The 24,588-nt window shown below is 32.9% G+C and overlaps 1 long non-coding RNA gene and 2 pseudogenes across 1 annotated transcript; 2 read left to right on the top strand and 1 right to left on the bottom strand.

Annotated features, from left to right (window-relative positions):
- The first annotated feature begins 3,319 nt into the window (after nt 1-3,319).
- On the top strand, nt 3,320-5,514 carry LOC144545821 (L-type lectin-domain containing receptor kinase SIT2 pseudogene; annotated as a pseudogene).
- Nucleotides 5,515-12,932: 7,418 nt separating this feature from the next.
- LOC144545571 (uncharacterized) lies at nt 12,933-13,334 on the bottom strand. The gene is made up of 2 exons (XR_013508554.1): nt 13,279-13,334; nt 12,933-13,167 (listed from the first exon to the last, which is right to left on the bottom strand). It is a non-coding gene; the product is annotated as an uncharacterized LOC144545571 (long non-coding RNA).
- Nucleotides 13,335-15,829: 2,495 nt separating this feature from the next.
- LOC144545820 (L-type lectin-domain containing receptor kinase SIT2 pseudogene) lies at nt 15,830-18,021 on the top strand (annotated as a pseudogene).
- Nucleotides 18,022-24,588: the final 6,567 nt, after the last annotated feature.

Below are 24,588 nucleotides of genomic sequence, written 5' to 3'. Positions count from 1 at the left end.
TGAACATTTTTTGACCGCTTGACTTTATACTAAATTAATTCGAATGTTTAAAATTTTTACATGTAGATGCATCACACGTAAGGTGGGCGGGTTTCAACGGTTTAGATTTGTCATTTGAAATCGATTTAATGAGTTTTAGAGTTAAGCTCACCAAAACTTTGGTAAGCTTAAGAGCACCCTAGTTCTACTCTATATATATATATAGAGAGAGAGAGAGAGGATCCAATTACACCATATTATGGTGACACATCTTGACACCATATGCTTACAAGTAATTTGTGCTATTTATTAAACCACTTTGAAAATCACTGATCTAACAGTAACAGTACAATCAAAAGGTGTTACACTTAGGGGCACCTTTAATTGCTCAAAAACTGAAATTAAATTGCAATTGAAAGTAAAGAGATGAGTTTAGAGAAATTTGACACGCGGGGTGATAACGGAGTTCGGCAAAACAAAGGCCTACGTCTCCGGGGCTTCGCAACCTTGTGAGGTGCGCCTTCCTATTACCCAATACGAAAGGATTACAACTTGTGAACCGTTGAGCCCTTACACACCAAGCGGGAAATCAAACGGCCAACTCAAAGAGATGAGAACAAGGTCTCGATTGTCTAGGAACACAAGAGAAACACTCAATAGATCACTCTAACCTAATATATATCAAGATTAGTGAAGTAGGTTTGAGGTTGCTTGAGGGATTTTGAAGTTTTAGGCTCTCACAACAATGGAGTATGCTAAGCTCTCAGAAAAACACTTTTGAATTAATTAGGGTCGGCTGAGATGATTTTAAAAGTGATCACTTCAGTCTATTTATAGTGGCAGCTCAAAAATGAGCTGTTTGATATAAAACGTTACCAACGTTTTATTAAACGTTACAACGTTTTATTCAAATGCGATTTAGGGTTTTAATTCTCTAACAGCTTAGTAAAACGTTACATAACGTTTTATAACCGTTACAACGTTTCAAAAACGTTATAACGATTTATAAACGTTACAACGTTTATAGTTTGTAATGAACAACAATTCTTCAGTTGTTCTGTATCTGTTAAACGTTACAACGTTTGTAAACCGTTATAACGTTTGTAAAACGTTACAACGGTTGTATAACGTTATAACGTTATAACTTGATTCTTTTGGAGCTTCTGATCATTATAAAACATTACCAACGTTTTGAAAACGTCCATAACGTTTTATCTCAATTTAATCAACCTCATACATACTTTACCAAGCTTTTGATTTTACAATTTGTATTATTGATAAAAGTCTTCGTGATTTCTTCAGTTCAAGCTTATTATATCGTAGTTCTTACTCTTCTTGGACCTATATGTTCTCAAAATAGAAGAAATCGTAAAATTCAATAATTGTATGTTTTTGCAAATTAGTCAAATAGACGTAAAAGATTATTGTACGAACAACAAAAGGTATCGTTGGATTTTAATATGGAGTTCATGATGAACGATTCAGATGTGTCACCATATATATAAACACCAAATTTTACATTTTTTAAAATCTTTTTACTATTTATTAAGCCACTTTGAAAATCACTGATCCAACAGTAACAGTACAATCAAAAGGTACCGTTGGATCAGCGATTTTCAAAGTGGCTTAATAAATAGTAAAAAAATTCCAAAAAATGTAAAATTTGGTCTCGAAACACATATTAATATGGAGAACAAAATGAACGGTTTGGATCAGTCATTTGGACTTTGAATCCGATGATTTATAGCCCAATAACACATATTTTGTTCTCTCTCTCTCTCTCTCTCTCTATATATATATATATATATATGGAGTTGGACTATTGTGCTTTGTGAAGTACAGGGTGTATTTTGCTTCACATTCATATCTTCGTTTCTGAAGTCCAAAAAGTCAATTCGAACTGTCCAACATGATCTTCATAATAAAATGTGCTTGGAGACCAAATTTTACATTTTTTGAAATATTTTTAGTTTTATTTTTTTATAATTTTTTTATAATTGTTGAACTGAATCAATCCACGATAAATAATTTAAATAAACTGAACTCTTAAGTAAGGTACGTAACTGAACCATAATTTATTACTTCATTATGATAAATTAATAATGAAGTACTTATAATATTAGTAAGCCTGGTATTCAGGTGGACCACTCTACTGTGAGACGATTAGGTCATTTTTTGGAATAGTTGAAATCGTAGGATTCGGAAAAAAATCGGTTTCTTTGGTTTATGACAAAAACAATATCGTCTGTTCGTTTGTGTGGGAGGTCAAATTAGGCCGTTATAGTGAATCATAACGTTAGTAAGCCTAAAGGTATCGAACTATAAAATATCAGCTCTCGTCACATAAAAGTCATCATTTATACTTTTTACATTTATTAGAATATTTATAGCGATAATAACAACGACAAAGAAGGATTTAGTCTCGAAGATATATATTTTTTACTCTCGAAAACGACTTTGATTTCACATATAACCTTTTATTTCATTTTTTTTTCTTATATTTTCATCTTGATTTTTGCAACTTCAATCAATTAGCATTCGGAAATTTATTTAAATAATAATTGGGGAGTGAGGGTACCCTAATTTGTAATACGCAGATGGATTGTGTCATATAGATTTGTTATAGATTTTTATTTTCAAATCCAAATACTTAATTCAAACTTCTTAACATAAATTTTCATAGAAAAATACATTGGAAGACAACATTTAATATATTTAGAATTTCTTACTATATTTTTAGAAAGGTATACAATCTCTACTTTCAGAAGGTTCAAAATTTTGGAATAAGATCCGGTGCTCTTCAAATCACTGTTTTTCCCCTACTATTCTTTCTAGCTCTCTCCTTTTTGAAGAGAGATATAGAGAAAAAAGGAATAAGAGGTTGTTTTTCTATAAAGAAAAACAATAGATGCGGATCCCAAAATCTTTAGATTAGATAACTTTCTGCCTATCTAAAAAAAAACACTAAAAATTATAAAATTTGATAGCCAGGTATGTTATTATATGGAGATCATATTGAGTGATTCATTTTGACGGTTTTGAACATTAAAAAAAAAGATATTAATCTATGTACACATTGACGTGCGCATTATAATTAAAGTAGCATAATCTCACTCAATAACTGGCCATTAAGTCAATTTAATTTTAACTAAGCCAAAGAACATAATATTATTCCGAATTTCAAGCAAATTATAAAGTTGCGTCAAATGCAATATTTTAGTGTCTGTATTAATTAATTATTACAAAAGAACTAGTACTTGACCGGAAAGTAGAAACTTCTGTTTTGCCTTATCTCTCACATGAATTAATAATATCCAATCACTATATATTCTCAAATCCAACAAGTTGCTGGCAAAACTTTGCTTAAATTGCTTGTCATCTTCCAAGCAACTTGCCGAAGTAAGCTTCTCATTTTCTAAGAAAATAATTTGTTTCTTTAGCCATGCTCATTAAAAACTTTGCTTGGGCTTTTCTCGTCATGTTAAGTATCACATTCTCAATCTGCCAAGAAGTAGAATTTACATTCAACGGATTCGCCGGAACAAATCTAACCCTAGACGGGGTAGCGTATATCGAGTCGAATGGCCTTTTGAGATTAACTAACGACACGGTTCAAACGACAGGTCATGCCTTCTATCCCTCTCCAATTCGCTTCGGCAGGACCACCTCTTCCTTCTCAACCACATTTGTATTCGCAATTATTTCAGAGTATGTTGCCCTTAGCGGCCATGGGATTGCCTTCTTCATCTCCCCCACAGAGAATCTCTACACTGCCACGGGGGCCCAATACTTGGGCCTCCTCAATGTTCAAAACAATGGTAACCTTACCAATCATATTTTTGCGATTGAGCTTGACACTATACAGAACCCTGAGGTCAATGATATAAATGATAACCATATCGGTATTGATATAAATAGTTTGAAGTCGAGCAATTCTACTCCTGCCGGCTATTATACCGATGATTCAGGTGCTTTTCAAAATTTGAGCCTTATCAGTCGTAAAATGATGCAAGTATGGGTTGAATATGAGAGCCAAGAGACAAAAATTACTGTAACCTTATCTCCTATTGGAAACCCTAAGCCAAGAATACCTCTGCTCTCTTATAAATTCAATCTCTCAACAGTTTTAAACGATTCCATGTACATTGGCTTTTCTTCTTCCCTTGGCGCTCTTCATAGCTCTCACTACATTCTTGGATGGAGCTTTAAATTAAATGGACCTGCACCATCCATTAATCCATCAAATTTACCAAAGCTCCCACGTACAACCCCCAAAGGTCGATCAAAAGTCAGAGAGATAGTGATTCCTGTCACTTCAGCCGCCTTTATTCTTATTTTGGTCACTTTCCTTTTCCTCTTCATGAAGAGGCGGTTCATGTACTCAGAACTGCTTGAAGATTGGGAAGTTGAGTTTGGTCCACATCGTTTCTCATACAAAGATTTGTACCGAGCAACCAATGGGTTTAAAGAAAAAAACTTTCTTGGAAGTGGTGGCTTTGGGAGAGTTTACAAGGGGGTTTTACCAGTGTCCAAATTGGAAGTTGCAGTCAAGCGAGTCTCACAAAAATCTAGTCAAGGTATGAAACAATTCATTGCAGAGGTTGTTAGTATTGGCCGGTTACGGCATAGAAACCTTGTCCAGTTGTTGGGTTATTGCCGGCGTAAAGGGGAGCTCCTTTTGGTATATGATTACATGCCAAATGGTAGTCTTGATAAGTATTTGTATGGTGAAGAAAAGCCAACTCTTAATTGGATGCAACGATTCAAAATTATCAAAGGAGTAGCATCAGGTCTTTTATACCTCCATGAGGATTGGGAGCAAGTCGTCATCCATCGAGACATTAAGGCGAGCAATGTTTTATTAGATTGTGATTTAAATGGTAGATTAGGTGACTTTGGTCTTGCAAGACTATATGATCATGGTACCGACCCTCAAACAACCCATGTGGTAGGTACAATCGGTTATCTTGCACCAGAGCTTGCGAGAACTAGCAAGGTAACACCTCTCACTGATGTGTATGCCTTTGGTGCATTCCTGTTGGAGGTCGTTTGCAGTAAGAGGCCAATAGAGCCTGGGGCACAAGGGGAGCGAAAGATTCTAGTCGACCGGGTGTTAGAACACTGGAAATGTGGATCGTTAGCCGATATTGTGGATCCAAAATTAGGCCAGTGTTATACAGTAGAGGAGGTAGAGATGGTTCTAAAACTTGGTTTGCTTTGCTCGCATCCACTACCTAGTGCCAGGCCAAGCATGCGACAAGCTGTGCAATATTTGGAAGACGACGCACCTCTACCTGAGTTATCGGAAATATATTCGAACTTTAGCACGCTTGCAGTGCTTCAGAATGAAGGATTCGACTCTTATGTTCGGTCATACCCCTCTACAATGACATCTTTCTCTGGTTTATCTGGTGGTAGATGATAGAAAACTGGACTCTTTGTTTCCTAATTTTGATATAACTGTGTAATCAGATATTATAGTCAATAATGTGTGTACTATCATTACTTGTTGATAAATATCATGACTTTTATATACTCCTTGGTTTCGAGAATCAGCCGATTCTGTTCTGACTTGCCGAGTCAGAACAGAATCGGCCGGTGCTGTTCCGAGTTTTGACGGATTCACACTGTGGGTGTTTTTTTATCAGAAAAATCGGCAGTTTGGCTGGGCTGAGTCAACCGTTTTTTTTTTTTATCAAGTCAGGCCGATTCTCACGATTTGAGACGATTCTTGCCTAGTTGAGGCCAATTCTTAGACCGAGTCAACCGTTTTTATTATCAACTCATTCCGATTCTCACCTAGTTGAGGCCGATTCTGAGTTTTATAAGCATCAATTTGGGAAGAAAGAATAAGAGAAGTCGATTTGAAAGAAAGATACCGAAGGGATCTGTAGAGAAAAAATGGCAAATAGATAGATTTTCCTAAATAGACATGGTTTACTTGTTCATTACTTACTGAAATAGAAAGAAAAAACAAAATGGTCCATAGTGAACAAGGAGTAACAAAAAGCTCTGATGAGTGAAAGTGGAGTAAGAAGAAGGAAGTATGAAAACGCATGTGGCTCAAGACATGCGAAAGATCATTTGATTCATATATACACAAGTCTATGTCAAAACAGGAGGGATTTTTAATTACACTCTTTTTTGATGATACCGAATTACATTCTACGTTTTCAAAATCCAAACAGTCGATCTAAACCGTTTAACATGATGAATATATGTTAAAATGTGCTTGCAGATCAAATTTTACATTTTTTTTAAAAAATTTACTATTTATTAAGATGGGTACAAAAATTCAATGGTCTTAATATAGCGATTTTGTTAAATAATTAATAAATAGTAAACAAATTTCAAAAAATATAAAATTTGATATGCAAGCACATTTTAACATATCCATTATATTGATCTATTTTGATCGACTGTTTGAAATTTAAAAACTTTGAAAAAGGAGAGTGTAATTCGGTGTCACCAAAAAAGGATGTAATTGAATCCCTCCTCATGTCAAAATTACATTTTGTAAATTTGGCTTATTGGGCACATTTAATCAAAACATATTAAATAAGACTTCCTATTAGAGCGTAATTAACTGATAATAAGTCAATTTAATTTTAACATATCAAGTAAATTGTCTAAATCACAAATCATGCTCAAGATTTAATTGTGAGGATGTTAACAATCCATTGACTATGTTGTGTCATCATTTATAGTTCTATAGAACAATTATTTTTATAAGATAGAGAGAAAATATTGACTAAAAATGAGAATACATTATTGCAATCGGCTATTAAAATTCAACCGACATCGTTAATCAAATTTGTCATCGGTTGCATAACAAAAGCAATGGCGTTGGGTTCGTCAAACCCGATGTCCGAACGTGCGTTGCCGATGGTATATTGATTAATGTCATATGTTTTGAGTGTATGGCATATGTATATACCTTTTCTATCTAGTTGATAAGCAACAGTTCATAACATAATGGCGGAACGTGATTGCAACTGATAATGAAGTGTTTTTCTCTAGTAATGATATATACATATATATATGTTTTTAAATGTTGAGAGTTCGAGCCCTTCTCATGACTTTGCAGTTTCTGTGAAGCTTTTTGAGAAGAGAGAGAGAGAGATGGACTATTGTTTATTGCAATGCATATATTCTCTTGTGAATTTGACTGTAAATTATTGGATTAAAAGTCCAAATAGTCGATTCAAACCATTTAACATGATATCTATATTAAAATGTGCTTGGAGACCAAATTTTTCATTATTTATTTTTGTTAGAATTTTTGAAAATCATTGCTCTTTATGGTCCAGATTTTTTAATTTTAAAACCTGTAATTTTGTACTCATCTTAAAAAATAGCAAGTATTATTTTAAAAATGTAAAATTTAGCCTCCAAGTACAATTTAATATGGAGAACAAGCGCTTCAGATTGCATTTTTGGAATTTGAATCCAATAGTCTATAGTTCAATGCACAAGAGAGTATATACATATACTTGTGTATGTATATTTGTATATATATGTATGTGTATATGTATATGTATATGTATATGTATATATGTGTGTGTATAATGAGGAGGGTTCAAATGCCTCCATGTTTTTGTGCCTCCATCATGCCTCCATCTCTCTCCATTATTTTCAAAGTTCAAACAGTCGATCCGAACCGCTCAACCTAACCTCCATACTAAAATATGTTTGGAGACCAAATTTTATATTTTTAGGAATTTTTTTACTATTTTTTTAGATAGGTACAAAATCAGTAAATCTGAACCATCTAAAAACAGTATTTTTGTACCTATCTAAACAAATAGTAAAAAAATTCCTAAAAATATAAAATTTGGTCTCCAAACATATTTTAGTATGGAGGTTAGGTTGAGCGGTTCGGATCGACTGTTTGAACTTTGAAAATGATAGAGAGAGATGGAGGCATGATGGAGGCACAAAAACATGGAGGCATTTGAACCCTCCTCGTGTATAATTGTCTAAAAACAATAGTTTTATAAAATACTTAATAAATAGTACAAAAATTCAATAAAAATGTGAAATTTGATTTCTAAGTACATTATAATATAGAGACTATGTTGAATGGTTTGGATTCGTCATTTGAAACCAATCTTCTTCTATTGGTAAATAATGCATTACCAATAGAATTTTTGAAAATCATTGTTTTTTTATGGTCCAATTTTTTTTTTTAAACCAGTGGTTTTGTACTCATCTTAAAAAATAGTAAATATTTCAAAAACTATAAAATTTATGCTCCAAGTACATTTTTATATGGAGAACATGTTAAGTACTTCAGATTGAATTTTTGAAATTTAAATCCAGTAATTTATAGTCCAATGCACAAGAGAGTGTATACATATACATATGTAGAGGTTGGCTAATATCAAAACGTTTCATCCAATGCCATGGTGCAACCAATTGGTTTTCGGATTTTCAAAGCTCAAACGGTCAATCCAAATTGTTCGATGTGATCTCTATATTAAAATGTGCTTCGAAACCAAATTTTATATTTTTTAAAACTTATTTTACTATTTATTAAGCTAGTTTTAAAATCGTTGATTTTAATAAACATTGAAAAATATATGGATCATTGAAAACAACGATTTTAAAACTGGCTTAATAAATAGTGAAAAAATTCTAAAAAATGTTAAATTTGGTCTCCAGGCACATTTTATTATAGATTGAATGTTGAACAATTTGGATCGATTGTTTGGACTTTGAAAATGTAAAACCAAAGCATTTGTTCTACCGTCTATAAACACACGTTTTGATATTAGGCAACATCTATATATGAATATTAATATGCATATGTTTATATATATGTATGTGAATGTATAATTGTCTGAAAACTACAGTTTTATCAAATACTTAATAAATAATAATAAATTCAAAAAATGTGAAATTTTATCTCTAAATACATTTTAATTTAGAGACTGTGTTGAATAGTTTCGATTCGTCATTTCAAACCAATCTTCTTCTATCGGTAAGTAATGCATTACCAATAGAGGAAGAGTGATTCTCCTATCGATAATTTATTTTGTACCGATATAAAATAATCTGCTATTGGTAGTTCCATACCTAAAGATTAAACATAATTTTTCTGAACTGAGATAAATTTTATTATATTTAATTAAATTCGGGATATTTTATTTAGAAATTTGATTCTACATTAAAATAAATTAAATTAATCTACATTACGTACTCGAAATTCAAACTAATACAACAATTTTAAAAAATATAAATTAACTTATACACTAAATTCACAATTTCTAGTAGAGTCGAATAAATAATTTGGTTCCGATATTTTCTAAATGTTCATTAGGCCACTGTGCGTTACAATTTTCAGAAACTACTCGAACTATTAATTCGATCTTAATATTTTTCTTAATTGGATCAATAATTTGATATTTCATTTTCTAACAAAATTTTTTTTTGTGTACGTACAACTAATTAATTGTTTCTTTATGTACAGATTCCCAAAACAAGCACAATAATAAAAATACATAAAATATTGGTATTACAAAGATCACAATAATTTTTGTTGCTAGAAAATAAAATATCAAAGTATCGATCCCATTAAGAAAATTTTGCTTATAAACTTAATTGTAGTAGTTCTAATTAATTAATCCAAGATTATAACTGTCTGACAAGCGGATCACTTAACTGATTTGACATCCTGTTTTGAGTAGTAGTCCATTAATATTGCAACACAGTCTAATTTTTATACTTATCTTAAAAAAATCAAAAAATTCATTAAAATATTTCTTGTTATGATTAATCTTTTTTATTTCGGTTCATCAGAAAAAACTGAAATTTAGTTTAATTAATTTGTTCGGTTCAGTTTTAATTTGATTGATTAATTTTTTTTTCTGTCAGTTCAATTATATTTTTTAAAACATTTTTTTATTAATTTGACAAAATTATTTCGACTTTAAACGAATCAAATCGATGAGCACCCCTACCTCTCCATTCCAAACCAACCACGTGTATGCGAATCTTTGATCTTTTTTTGACTTCAATGAGGTCATATGAACTGCACATAGGTATGTAAACCGATCAGATATTGTTCGTATGAATCTGGATACGTATTTGAAAATTAGATATAAATATCTCATATTCAATTAATATTTGTGTGAATATGAATATAAATATTGTTTTAAGTATTAATTATCTATATCTGTATAGAAATCTACTATATAATTGAATATAAATTATAAAAAAATTATATTATTCATCATTATATATAATTAGATAAAAATTATAAACTTTGATATTTTTAATAAACAACAATATTATAAAACGGATATCTAATTCATATCCATATCCATCTAATATTGAATGATCTGTATCAGCCATCAGTACAGAAAATCTACAAGAGATGTGGAATCACTTGAATCAGTCAGTCAGGCAGTCTAATTCAACCGAGTAGTGAGTGCTACAGGCAACAGTGACGTGCTGTCCAATCGGCTCATTTTCCATCCGTCTTTACGGTAATTAACAGAAAGCGATCATCTTTGAATATCAAGAAAAAGGACGAACGGCTAGGTTGGCAATGGCGACTGGTGACAAAAGTAACATTATATTTTGTTATAAATAATTGACAATTAGTCTTTCTTTGACCGATTTTTTTTTAAAATACTTTAATAAAATAACAAAAAGATCCTCAAACTTCAATTATTTCAAAAAATAGCCTAACCATCCCACTATGAAACAGTCTGCTTTAGCACTTAACTGCTCCACAGTGAGATAGTTTGATGTTACCTATAAATTGAGTGGTACTCACTACTACAAAAAAAAAACACTTCTATATCAGTTGAAATCGCGTTCTGCCATCGGATTTCAAATTGTTGCTTATCGACCCGATATAAAATGTACACACCTATGCTATCGGCTCAAAACAAATGACGTTAATCAATATACCATCGGCAGAACAATTTTGACGAACCCAACGCCATCACTTTCGTTTCGCCACCGACGACAAAATGTGATTAACGCTAGCTGTCTACTGAATTAAAATAGCCGATTGCAATAGTGTCTTGCACCATCTTCTTTATTTGTGTTGGTATTGGCAAATCTTAGTTTTCTAGCGGGTTATTAATTTCTGGGCCGATGATGATGTATATGTAATTATTATTATTATTTATTATTAATTCTCATATTACGGCCTAGCCTAGCCATTTTTAAAACACGCATGCAGTCATTCCATATCCATCTTTAAACCAACAATTAATATATACATATACAAGTACTCGAACATATAATCTAAGTCAAAACTCTACGTAATTCATGAACATTTTGACCTTGATTAGCTAGCACTTACCACACCTACAAGAAGACAGGCAAGGCGCGCGCAATCAGTTTCAAATACTTCACGAGAATAACCTCCTCTGCTGGCTGACATTGGAGTAGAGAGGTTTCTAGATAGTGGGGATAGGTTGGCGAGGTCAGTCAAACTTTTATATATGTTTTTAATCAATTTACTAGTTATATGTATGTGGTTTAATACTAATATTTTTTACCTGTAGGATGGAGTACCTCAGTGGCATACAGATAGACTGGGGATGATTGCCCACCTCAGGATACCGGGTACAAGGTGCAGAGCATCCGCATACCATTAGCATTCAATTTTTGCAACATCACTCAATTAGCATTCAATTTTTTTTTTAAATAATAATTAATGAGGAGGCTACGCTACTTTGTAATATGTAGATCGGTATGTGCTATAGATTTATAATTTTTTAAATAGATAACAAAGCTCTACTTTCAGATGGTAAAAAAATCTTTAGATCTGGTAATTTTTAATATTTCTAAAAAAAAAAATTATCTTAAAAAATATAAAATTGGATCGCCAAGTACATTTTTATATGTGGAGATAACATTGAGTGATTTATTTTGACTGTTTCAACTTTAAAAAAATAAAAATAAAGTAGCATAATAATCTCACTCAATCATTGACCATTAATTGATCATGGCCATTAATCTCACACAAACAGACTCTCAATTGCAAAGTTAAAAGTTTAATGTTGCAATATTTTCTATTTCCATTTTTTCCCTCTAACCTTACTTCTAAGTACTCATTTAATTTTAATTGAGCCAAAGAGCATACTCAATATTATTCCGAATTTCAAGCAAATTATAAAGCTTCGTCATATGCACATATGTTGAGTGTCAGTATTAATAATTACACATGAACAAGTGTACTACTTGACCGGAAAGTGAAAACTTCTGTTTGGTGCCTTATCTGTCACATGAATTAATAATATCTACACTAGTGGAAAAACAGGAATCAGGATCGGTTATATACACATATCAGTATCGGAATCCAACCGATCCTGATGAAGGCGATACTGATACTATCAGGATCGGTTTTATATTTTTCAAGAACCGATCCAAATAGAAACTATTAGGATCGGGTTTTTAATAAAACCGATCTTAATAGTTGTTATCTAGATCGGTTTTTGACTAAGAACCGACCCCGATACGTACTATCAGGATCGGTTTTTATATAAGAACCGATCTTGATAGTATTTTCGAATTTTTTTTTTAAATTACATAACAACCGATCCTGATACGTACTATCAAGATCGGTTTTATATTAAAACCGATCTTGATTGTATTTCAGATCATAATTCCAAAAAAAAAAAAAAAACTTTTAGGATCGGTTTTTATTTAAAAACCGATCCTAAAAGTTTTTTTTTTTTTTTTTTTAGAATTAGGATCGGTTATTTTAAACAACCGATCCTAATAGTAGTAATCTGGATCGGTTGTTTAAAATAACCGATCCTGATGTTTTATTGAAGCTAAAAAAAATATTTTTATTTATTTGACCAGCTTCCATATATATTTTGCTGGCCAGCATCCTAAATTTTTTTTTGTTGCACAGTAAGAAGCAATAATCAATTAAATATCATATACACATTCTAAATTAATTATCATACACATCTTAAACTATTACAAAAAATTCATGTACTTCATAAAAAGTTTTGTGAAGCATTACATGTTATAACAAGAAATTTAAATCCAAAAAAAAATTAATTAACAAACATACAATTGACTAATTGGGCTATTTCTTCAATTAACACACATTTATACAATATACACATTTATGCAATTAATGTAAAGCACAACAATAAAAAAAATCAATAATTACCTCTTTTGCAATCACATCACTTGAGATTAAAAAAGACCCTAAAAACAAAAACAAAGATAACAATTAGATGGAAAAACATTTTCCAATAAAAAATACAAAAAAATGTGTTTTAAAAGTATAATAATGAGAAAATTAGATAAAGCTAATACCATGATAGTTGATCGGCCGGATGATTAAGTAACTTGAGAGAGATGTCCTCAAAACTGTAAAACAATATACAAACACCATTAATTAATTTTTGAAACAATAAAACAAATTAAAAACTGGCACAATTGAGTCGGAGGTGCGAGAGGCTCGGATTTGAGAGGAAGAGACAGAGAGAAAGAGAGAGAGAGACACGGAGGAGAGGGAGAGACGGAGACAGAGAGAGAGAGACAGAGTACTGAGGATTTGAGAGGAAGATACGGAGACAGAGACAGAGATGCTAAATTGAAAATGAGAGGCGCGAAATGAAAATAAGAAGAACCCTAGCTAAGCTGGTTATATAGGAATTATCATTAGGATCGGTTGTTTATAAAGAACCGATCCTAATAGTATCAGGATCGGTTTTATAATAAAAAAACCGATCCTCATACTAATTTTTTTGTATAAAAATAGTATCAGGATCGGTTTTTTATTATAAAAAACCGATCTTGATACAAATTTTTTTTTCAAAATTGATTCTGTAAAAAAAAAAAAAAAAAAAAAAAAAAAAAAAAAAAATCAGGGTCGGTTTTTTATAAAAAACCGATCCTAATAGTATCAGGATCGGTTTTTTATAAAACACCGACCCTGATTTTTTTTTTTTTTTTTTTTTTTACAGAATCAATTTTGAAAAAAAAAAATTGTATCAGGATCGGTTTTATTGCTAAAAACCGATCCTGATAGTATCTGGATCGGTTTTTAGCAATAAAACCGATCCAGATAGTTTTTTTCTTTTATTTGGAAACTCTTTTCATATGGTTATGTTTAAATAAATATAAAAAATTACATATTAGAAATATAAGTTAATTATTTAATAGAAATTTTATTTAATTTTCAAATTCTACTTAAATAATATTAAACAGGAGATAGGTACTATTTGACATTGACATTTCATTAATGTAATTTTGATGAAAATTAATGTAATTTATATTATTAAAATTTATGTGATAATATAATTAATTATTTGACATTGATATTTCATTTTGAAGTCATTTTGACTATTGAATTTTTTTATACAATCATGCATGATGCATCAATGACTTGTGCCATATAATAATATACATAGGACTTGAACCCTTGTTGTGTGGGGTTGTGAAGGAACGAATACGAACATTAGCATTTGGTCGATCGGAACCGTTAAAATGAAAGAATGTCATATTAATTTCACCATTATAAAATTTGATACAATTCGGGATTCATTTACTAGTTCATCAAAGCAAAACAATATAGCAACATCGCACGGCCGTAAATAGTTTACGTTGGATCTTAATATTATTTAAGTAGAATTTGAAAATTAAATAAAATTTCTATTAAATAATTAACTTATATTTCTAATATGTAATTTTTTATATTTATTTAAACATAACCATATGAAAAGATTTTCCAAATAAAAGAAAAAAACTATCAGGATCGGTTTTATTGCTAAAAACCGATCCAGATACTTTCAGGATCGGTTTTTAGCAATAAAACCGATCCTGATACAATTTTTTTTTTTCAAAATTGGTTCTGTAAAAAAAAAAAAAAAAAAAAAAAAAAATCAGGGTCGGTTTTTTATAAAAAACCGATCCTAATAGTATCAGGATCGGTTCTTTATAAAAAACCGACCCTGATTTTTTTTTTTTTTTTTTTTTTTTTTTTTTTTTTTTTTTTTTTTGCGGAACCAATTTTGAAAAAAAAAATTGTATCAGGATCAGTTGTTCTAAACAATCGATCCTAATAGTTTAACTATTAGGATCGGTTTTTTAGAACAACGGATCCTGATACTATCAGGATCGGTTTTCTAGAACAACCGATCCTAATAGTTTAACTATTAGGATCGATTTTTTAGAACAACCGATCCTGATAGTATCAGGATCGGTTTTATAAAAAACCGATCCGGATAGTTCACAAATTAGGATCGGTTGACTAAAAAACCCGATCTAATTAGTTTTTAGGATCGGTTTTGTTCAGAAAACCGATCCAGATAGGTATTAGTATCGGTTGTTTCATATAACCGATCCAGATAGGCCGATCCTGATTCATGTTTTTCCACTAGTGCTAATCACTAGATATATATATATAGAGAGAGAGAGAGGGAGAGAGAGGGAGAGAGAGATGGGCTACAGTGAGGTATGGATTAAAATGAGTTGGTGCTCCATGACACTATATTTTTATTTTGAAATCTAAACGATCAATCCGATCCGCTCAACATGATCTCCATATTAAAATGTGCTTGGAGACCAAATGTTACATTTTTTGAAATTTTTTTACTATTTATTAAGCCACTTTGAAAATCGCAGATCCGATGGTCCAGAAATTTTTACTGTTCACAACAAAACAACAATTTTCAAAATTACTTAATAAATAGTAAAAAAAATCCAAAAAATATAAAATTTAGTCTCAAAGCACATTTCCACATAGAGATCACATCGAACAGTTTGGATCGGTTATTTGGATTTTTAAAATGAAAATACGGCGTGAAGTACAAACGCGTTTTACTCCATAGCTCACTGTAGTCAACCTCTATATATATATTCTCAAATCCACAACAACTTGCTGGCAAAACTTTGTTTAAATTGCTTATCATCTTCTAAGCAACTTGCCGAAGCGTGCTACTCATCTTCTAACCAAATAATTTGTTTCCTTAAGCCATGCTCATGAAGAACTTAGCTTGGGCTTTTCTCCTCCTGATAAAAATCACATTCTCAATCAGCCAAGAAGTAGAATTCACATTCAATGGATTCACCGGCACAAACCTAACCCTAGATGGGGTAGCGTATATCAAGTCGAATGGCCTTTTGAGATTAACTAACGACACGCTTCGAATTAAAGGTCATGCCTTCTATCCCTCTCCAATTCGCTTCGGCAGGACCACCTGTTCCTTCTCAACCACATTTGTATTCGCAATTATTTCACAGTATAGTGACCTTAGCGGCAATGGGATTGCCTTCTTCATCTCCCACACAAAGAATCTCTCCACCGCCTTGGGGTCCCAATACTTGGGCCTCGTCAATGATCAAAACGATGGTAACTTTACCAATCATATTTTTGCGATTGAGCTTGACACTATACAGAACCCTGAGCTCAATGATATAAATGATAACCATATCGGTATTGATATAAATAGTGTGAAGTCAAGCAATTCTACTCCTTCCGGGTATTATACCGATGATTCAGGTGCTTTTCAAAATTTGAGCCTTATCAGTCGTAAAGAGATGCAAGTATGGGTTGAATATGAGAGCCAAGAGACAAAAATTACTGTTACCTTATCTCCTATTGGAAATCCTAAGCCAAGAATACCTCTGCTCTCTTATAAATTCAATCTCTCAACAGTTTTAAACGATTCTATGTACATTGGCTTTTCTTCTTCCACTGGCTCTTTTCCTAGCTCTCACTACATTCTTGGATGGAGCTTTAAATTAAATGGAGAAGCACCATCCATCAATCCATCAAATTTACCAAAGCTCCCACGTACAACCTCAGGCCGATCAAAATCAAAAGTCTTAGCCATAGTGATGCCTTTCGTTTCACTCACCTTTATTCTTATTTTAGTCACTTTCCTTTTGCTCTACATGAAGAGGCGGTTCATGTACGCAGAACTGCTTGAAGATTGGGAAGTTGAGTTTGGTCCACATCGTTTCTCATACAAAGATTTGTACCGAGCAACCAATGGGTTTAAAGAAAAAGATTTTCTTGGAAGTGGTGGCTTTGGGAGAGTTTACAAGGGGGTTTTACCAGTGTCCAAATTGGAAGTTGCAGTCAAGCAAGTCTCACACGAATCCAGCCAAGGTATCAAGCAATTCATTGCAGAGGTTGTGAGTATTGGCCGGTTACGGCATAGAAACCTTGTCCAGTTGTTGGGTTATTGCCGGCGTAAAGGGGAGCTCCTTTTGGTATATGATTACATGCCAAATGGTAGTCTTGACAATTATTTGTATGGTCAAGAAAACCCGACTCTTAATTGGAGCCAACGATTCAAAATTATTAAAGGAGTAGCATCAGCTCTTTTATACCTCCATGAGGATTGGGAGCAAGTCGTTGTCCACCGAGACATTAAGGCGAGCAATGTTTTATTAGATTGTGATTTAAATGGTAGATTAGGTGACTTTGGCCTTGCAAGACTATACGATCATGGTACCGACCCTCAAACCACCCACGTGATAGGTACAATGGGTTATCTTGCACCAGAACTTGTCAGAACTGGCAAGGTTACACCTCTCAATGATGTGTTTGCCTTTGGTGCATTCCTGTTGGAGGTTGTTTGCAGTAAGAGACCAATAGAGCCTGGCCCACAAGGGGAGCGAATGATTCTAGTCGACCGGGTGTTAGAACACTGGAATTGCAGATCATTAGCCGATATTGTGGATCCAAGATTAGGCCAATGTTACACAGTAGAGGAGGTAGAGATGGTTCTCAAACTTGGTTTGCTTTGCTCGCATCCACTACCTAGTGCCAGGCTGAGCATGCGACAAGTTGTTCAATATTTGGAAGGCGACGCACCTCTACCTGAGATATCAGCAATAAATATGAAATTTAGCACGCTTGCAATGCTTCAGAATGAAGGATTCGACTCTTATGCTATGTCATTCCCATCTACAACGACATCTTTCACTGGTTTCCCCTCTACACCTCTATCTGATCTTTAACTGGACTCTTTGTTTTGTAATTTTGATTTAACTGATAATATTATGTAATCAGATATTACAGTCAATAATGTGTGTATACTGTCATTACTTGTTGATAAATCTCATGAATTTTAATTTTCTGATAAGTGGATAATCAGATATTATCCATTATAATTTGTGCATAGTTAGACTTGTAGTTCTAATCCAAGATTTCAAGTTTGCAACTGTCTGATAAGCGAATCGCTTAACTGATTTAACATCCTGTTTTGAGTAGCCTAATTTTCTAAACTACTAATCAGTTAACGCGCTTGGTTTGCGCTTTATTTGGGCTTTCTCATAGTTGGGCCATGCATTTTTTTTCGGAATAAAACTAGATAAAGTGGGCTTGGCTAGTGGTTTAGGAATTCATATCATCTAACTTAACAGAATATTTCTGTTGAGGCCACAAAATTTTTTCGGAATAAAACTTGATAAAATTATGGGCTTGGCTATAGTAGTTTTCCTGTTCTGAAAAAGGTGGTTTTTTTTTTCGAGTTTTAGTGGCGATTTATTGGTATCCGATCGACTTTGTCCTTCCCTGAAATTTGTTTTGCCTCCCTCTGGATATTTGATTTGTAATTCGGGTTAAATTTAGTGTTAAAATCAAAATAAATTTCTTGAATTATGATTGATAATATTAATTATAAGTTATGAGATCAGAAATTACAAGTCAAGATATTAGAAAATATAAGTCAAAACATTATTTTTTTATTGAGTATCCAATTACTTAATTAATGAGTTTAATTTTGATAAGTTATTTAAATCTGATTCGATATTTTTTTGCTTCCCCTGACGAAAATTCTGGGTTCACCTCTGAGAAGAGGTGATCCAAGGCGTACATTTTAAATTTTATAATTAGTTCATTCTATCAAAACCAACTTTAATCTTTTATGTTCTTTTAACTTTTCGAACAGAAGAAGATGAGAAAATACATTAGCAAATTTGAGTAACTAACTGTCAAGCTTAATCCTTTTTCCTTACTTGGCCTGAGTTGCGGTTTAATTTTTTGGAAGCAGCTAACAGTCTCCCAAAAATCTCCGAACTTTTTACACTAATACTATAAATAAGTTCATTAGATCATGTAATATTATGACAACAATCCTATAAACAAGTTCAATGGATGTTCTGCAGATGAAACCGCGTGGTCCCAGATGAAAACGGGTGAAATCTGTTAAAAACGCGTGACAGCTGTTGAAAACGCGTGATAGCTGTTGAAAACGCATGACAGCTGTTGGGGACCACCTTCTGTGAACATACACATAATATCCTGTAAACATACACATATTATCCTGTGAACATGCATACACATATTATCCTGTAAACATACATATTGTACTTGAAATTATGGCAGTTGTGGCCGTTGAAAGCGCGTCAGAACTAAGCAAATTAAAAAGGGAATGCTTTTATACACAGAGATTTTCGAGGAACTGTAGCCCGGAAACGTTACCTTTTCTCTAATTTTTTTAGCAAAAGGGTTAAATTGTTTCAAACCTAGACAAGAATTGGGGCATCCAAGTAAAGTGAATAGACAACATAGAGGCGATAGGAGTTAAATTGTGTCAGGAAAGGATGTGAAGAGAGGAAATAAATCTGCTGCGATTCATTGGAAATCGCAGGGACCTGCAATTCCACATCCACCCTTTTATTTGTTTTAATTTTTTTTCAGAGAAAATAATTGCTATTGAGATTCGTCCATTTTCAAAAATAGATGGTGAAATTTTAAATTGTAGGGCCTTACGATTCCAGAGAATCGCAATAGATTTATTTCCGAAGAGACATGCATAGCGAGATGATCATCCTTTTAAGAAATTAAGTTTGAGCAGGTTGGATGAGTAAGCACGATAGAATCGAACACGATTAAAGAAAAACATTTTTGAATGTTTAGAACAATCTTACTCGGTTTACAATCCAACCATGCATGTTTGAATGGATGGGATTTTATTTGGCTGCTTAGTAAGCAACTGTGTACAAATCTTTTGTACCTTTTGTTCCCGGATTTTATATATCTAGTTGAGCGTGTGTATATTTTGGAGCTCTTTTTCACGCGCACCTCCTTTAATTTACACTTTTTTTTTCTCTCTCTTTGGAAATTCCTCGAATCTGTGTATATATGATGTGCCCTGTTTGTCGTTGACATTTTTGTTGTTAACGTATTTTAAGTTGTTGATATATATATTATGGAAAAGAATCAATAAAGTACATGCATTTGAATATTACCAACCACATAAAGAATCTTTTAACTTGCACTATGACATTAAAAATACAATGTCAAACTAAAATTAAATTTCTCAATTAAGATACTTCTTTTTTCTAACTTTGAGTTTTATTGAAGTCTGAAGCCAGCTCTATTAATTAGAAAATAAATGCATTAAACTAATTATATCTCTTAATCTTAGGTGGAGTGAAAAAACAATCAAAATATAAAATAAAATTATTCAGACTTTTAAGTAGATAAAAGTTAATCTGAAAAATCCGTGGATTTTGTGGTTGACTTTAAATTGTTCCTAAAACAACAACAACAATTTATAAGTCTTTATTTTCAAACAAGTTGAGGTAGGTTACAAATGAAATCCAACCGGTGTGAGCAAATCAAAGTAAATATATAATAATAATAGTAGTATAGTAGCAGCAGTAGTAGTAGAACTAATGATAGTGTCAATACTAATAGTAATAATAATAGTAATTATATTATGCTTACACTATAAATTGTAGGTCCTTGACTCCGAATCAAGTGCTTTAGGATCTAAAGTCTATAACACTACCTCTAAACTCTGATTTTTAGGTTATTGTTCTGATACGTGGATCACTAATTTTTGCACATTTATGTCTGAAGCAAACTCTTTGGAGACATTTCATTCTTTCAAGTCTTTTTTTACTGCTTCATTTTATGTCAATCTTGATCGATATCTGCTTCTCTTTATACTTTTGACACAGTTTATAATTCCATTATGCACTGGTCATGTGAAATCCAACTCAGCTTTACAGTTTTGTTGGTTTGTGTGGCGGTTCTCTTTGGAAGTGCACTGTCATGTTACGTGGTAGTTGTGGCAAGTTTCAAAAAAGGAAAAAAAAAAAAATGAGGGTATTAAAAAAAATTCGGACCTTGATGTGCCGCTAAATAAAATAAAGTCAACTAGGTATTATTTTTATTTTATTTGCCTATGGAGGACATTGGGTTGAGTCCATATCGTCTGCATTAACTCAAAAGAGTATTTTTGAGTTAATGTATCTTGGTCATTTAATTTGAAACGGAGTCAATTCAGCTCTGTCTATAGCGCAAAATGGCCGTCAATATTAGTGTAGATATGGTTCACACAAATCTTAAATCGGACTGGACGGTTCAAATGTAATACCTGAAAACATTATTTTTCGAGTTAATAATACAAATTTCATTGGGTTCGGTGCCAATATCTTTTTAAATAAAGTCGACTACCCCATTTCATTGTGTAACGTGCACAGCAGGAGAGTTGAGAAGACAAGCAACACAAATAAAAAAACAAACAGAAAGAAGACATGCAGCAATATATATGCTTTGCAAAGGAAAAAAAAAATGCCTTTATATTGCTTCTTATGTAAACATTTGATTTAGCGGATCATTGCCATCCTATATATATTAGATACGTTATTTCATATATGCTTTTCTAGTCTTATCGAAATATTTCAAATTGTGTACGTTATATTTGTGTATTATTAATTAAATAGAACAATTTGTATGAAAGAAGCTGGAATTTAAAAATGAATTCGAATCACTAATTTTATTCTTCTGATGTAATGCGTTCATATAACCAAAAAGAGAATGAATCTGTTAAAATCTATGGAGTGAGGCTATGATAATATGCATATTACGGTTGGACTGTGTTATGGATCTACATCTCTATTTTTAAAATTCAATAAATCAATCTGAACCGTTAAATATGATTTCCAAATGAAAATATAGTTAGAGATCAAATTCTTTTTGTATTTTTTTCACATAGTTAAAAAACCACTACTTTCAATGGTCTAGAATTTTTAAATCAAGTGATTTTCTACATATCTAAAAAAATATAAAATTTGATCTCCACTTGCGTTTTCAAATGGAGCAACATCTTTCTTGGCAGACACATTGGGAAAGTAAACCAAGGGCTCGTTGAAATCATTGCATTTTTCCACAAAGGGAGGGATTAGACTACCTTTAACTTACACAAAAACAAAGCATCCTTTCACGATAGACACGGAATTTGTTCCTCAATGGATGTAGTGTCAACCTTGTTTACGCTTATACGCTGCGTCAGTCGGTATTAGAGAGAAGGTTGGACGGTGTTCTCTTTTATTCCACGACACATAGGACTGACAAGAGGCCTTCGCTTCACCCTTCGAACATGTTCATACACAAGGGATGGATGCACACTTCACAAGGGGATCATATTTAACGATTCGGATCAACTGTTTGAACTTTCAAAGTGAAGATATATATGGATCCATAACACGGGTTCATTCGTAATACGCATATTACCGTAGTATCGTCTCACTCAAATAAAAATATATATCAGTTTATCTAAGTAATTAAGTATAAAGTTTCCAGTGAAACAGAAGATAACCTTAGGGACCTACATCTAAAAGAAAATTTAATAAACTACTAATTCTAGATCTTATTGATCCGGAGATATATATAGGAAGATGAAAGAAAATATATTTAAGTTCATCAGTAATTAAATATGAAGTTTCCGGTGTAGTGAGGATAAGCTTCACGGACATATATTTAAAAGAAAAAAAGAACTAATTAACTAATTATCTTATCTAAGGAATATATATATAGGAAGATAAACATGTTCAACTTGATTCTTTTGCTCTAACATTGTCTTGATCTATTATCATTCTCATTCAGGGAAAATTCGAGCAACATGTCTGTCAATTATGAGCAACTTAAGGCCAGTGTACTGACGAGAGCAAATGAATTAAAAGACAGTGATCTCATTGTTGCAGCCTTGCAGAAAGCGGAGAGCAATGGACGCCTGGAAGCCTTTCTCCAGCTATCGCTTGATCCCGTGCACAATGATCCTAATGCTCCTCTTCAATTGGAAAGTCAGTGAGATTTTATGTGCCCTGATCTATACCGCACTACTGTATCTGGATCCATCAATCGTGTCAGAAGTTTGCTAGGACTTGACGGAGCTGATGGTATATATATATATATATATATGCATCGATAAAAAATTTGTTGTTATTATTTTGATATTTCTTTGAAAATAGTATACTATATGAGGTTAATTTTACTTTTTCATATCTTGCTAAGCTGTTACTATGCATGCTAACAGATGTAGCAGTACCTTTGGATGAGAGGAGGCACTGGGGGAGTAGGCCTCACGGTGACAATTTGTGCAGGGTTCAAGAGGTCACTGCTGGAATGAACACCGTGCTCCACATAGTTGCAGAACAGGGCCATGAAGAACTTGTCTGAAACATCATCCAAAAAGATAGTACTCTTTTAATATCTCGAAATTCCAGACACGAAACACCAGTGCACCTTGCTGCAAAAGCAGGAAACCGCTGCATTGTTTCCGTTATTGTATCTCTAGCTGAAGAGTACGGTATTGGGGCAAATGAAGTCCTCAAAAAAAGAAGCATCGAAGGAGATACGGTTCTCCATGAGGCAACTCGGCATGGTCATCAAGATCTGGTGGAATTGCTCATGACTGTAGCCCCTGCACTGTCCGCTGTGGAGAATAATGCTTCGATGTCTCCCTTGTATATTGCTGTGGTTAGGAATTCCGTTGGTATTGTAGAAGAATTTTTACAATACTCACATTCCTCTGCTGTTGGGCCAAACCAGCAAAATGCTTTGCATGCTGCTGTCCTACAAAGTCAAGGTAACAACAGGACACTGTATATCACAATCTGTCTAATTAGTAAGAACTTGACAACATAAAGTGATTATATTGTTTTTTTATTTCTTTACCAATGTCAGAAATAACAACCATGCTGCTTGATTGGAAACCTGAAATGGCGAATGAAAGGGATTCCTCAGGAAGCACTCCGATGCACTATCTGGCATCCAGTGGGTCCGTCACTGCAGTACAAAATATTTTGGACAAAGTGCCTCTTAGTGTTTACATTCAGGATCAAGAAGGGTCATCACCTTTACATGTTGCTGCGCAACTGGGTCATTATTCTGCCCTTCCCCATATGATAAATCATTGTCCTGATTCATTTGAGCTCCATGACAACAAAGGACGAAACTTCCTACATTATGTGGCAAAGCTTGATGGTAGACAAAACTTCATGTATTATATTTCCCGCAATCCTGATTTGAAAAAAGTAGTTAATGAGAGGGACGACGAAGGAAACACACCCTTGCATTGTGCCTCTAAGAAATGGCTATTCAGGGACAGTTTTGCATCTTCTTAGAGCATGCAAAGCAGACAGTACACAAATGAACAATGCGGGGAAGACAGCACTAGACCATGCAGTTTCAATAAGCAGTTTCTTCTACATGGTAGAATCTACTAATGCCAACATACTGTTAATTGCCATCACCTGTTAAATTACTATTTTACTATTATATTTTTGACAGAAGAATGGATTTAATTTTCTATAGAACAAAATAGTTAATCTCTATCGTCCCATGCATATAGTCAAAATAATTATCATCTCTTG

This window comes from Carex rostrata, chromosome 28 (assembly GCF_964058835.1).
Source record: "Carex rostrata chromosome 28, lpCarRost1.2, whole genome shotgun sequence".
In the NCBI taxonomy this organism is placed as follows: domain Eukaryota; kingdom Viridiplantae; phylum Streptophyta; class Magnoliopsida; order Poales; family Cyperaceae; genus Carex; species Carex rostrata.
The sequence above is the reverse complement of the archived record's forward strand: the minus strand, read 5'-3'. Positions and strand labels throughout refer to the sequence as shown.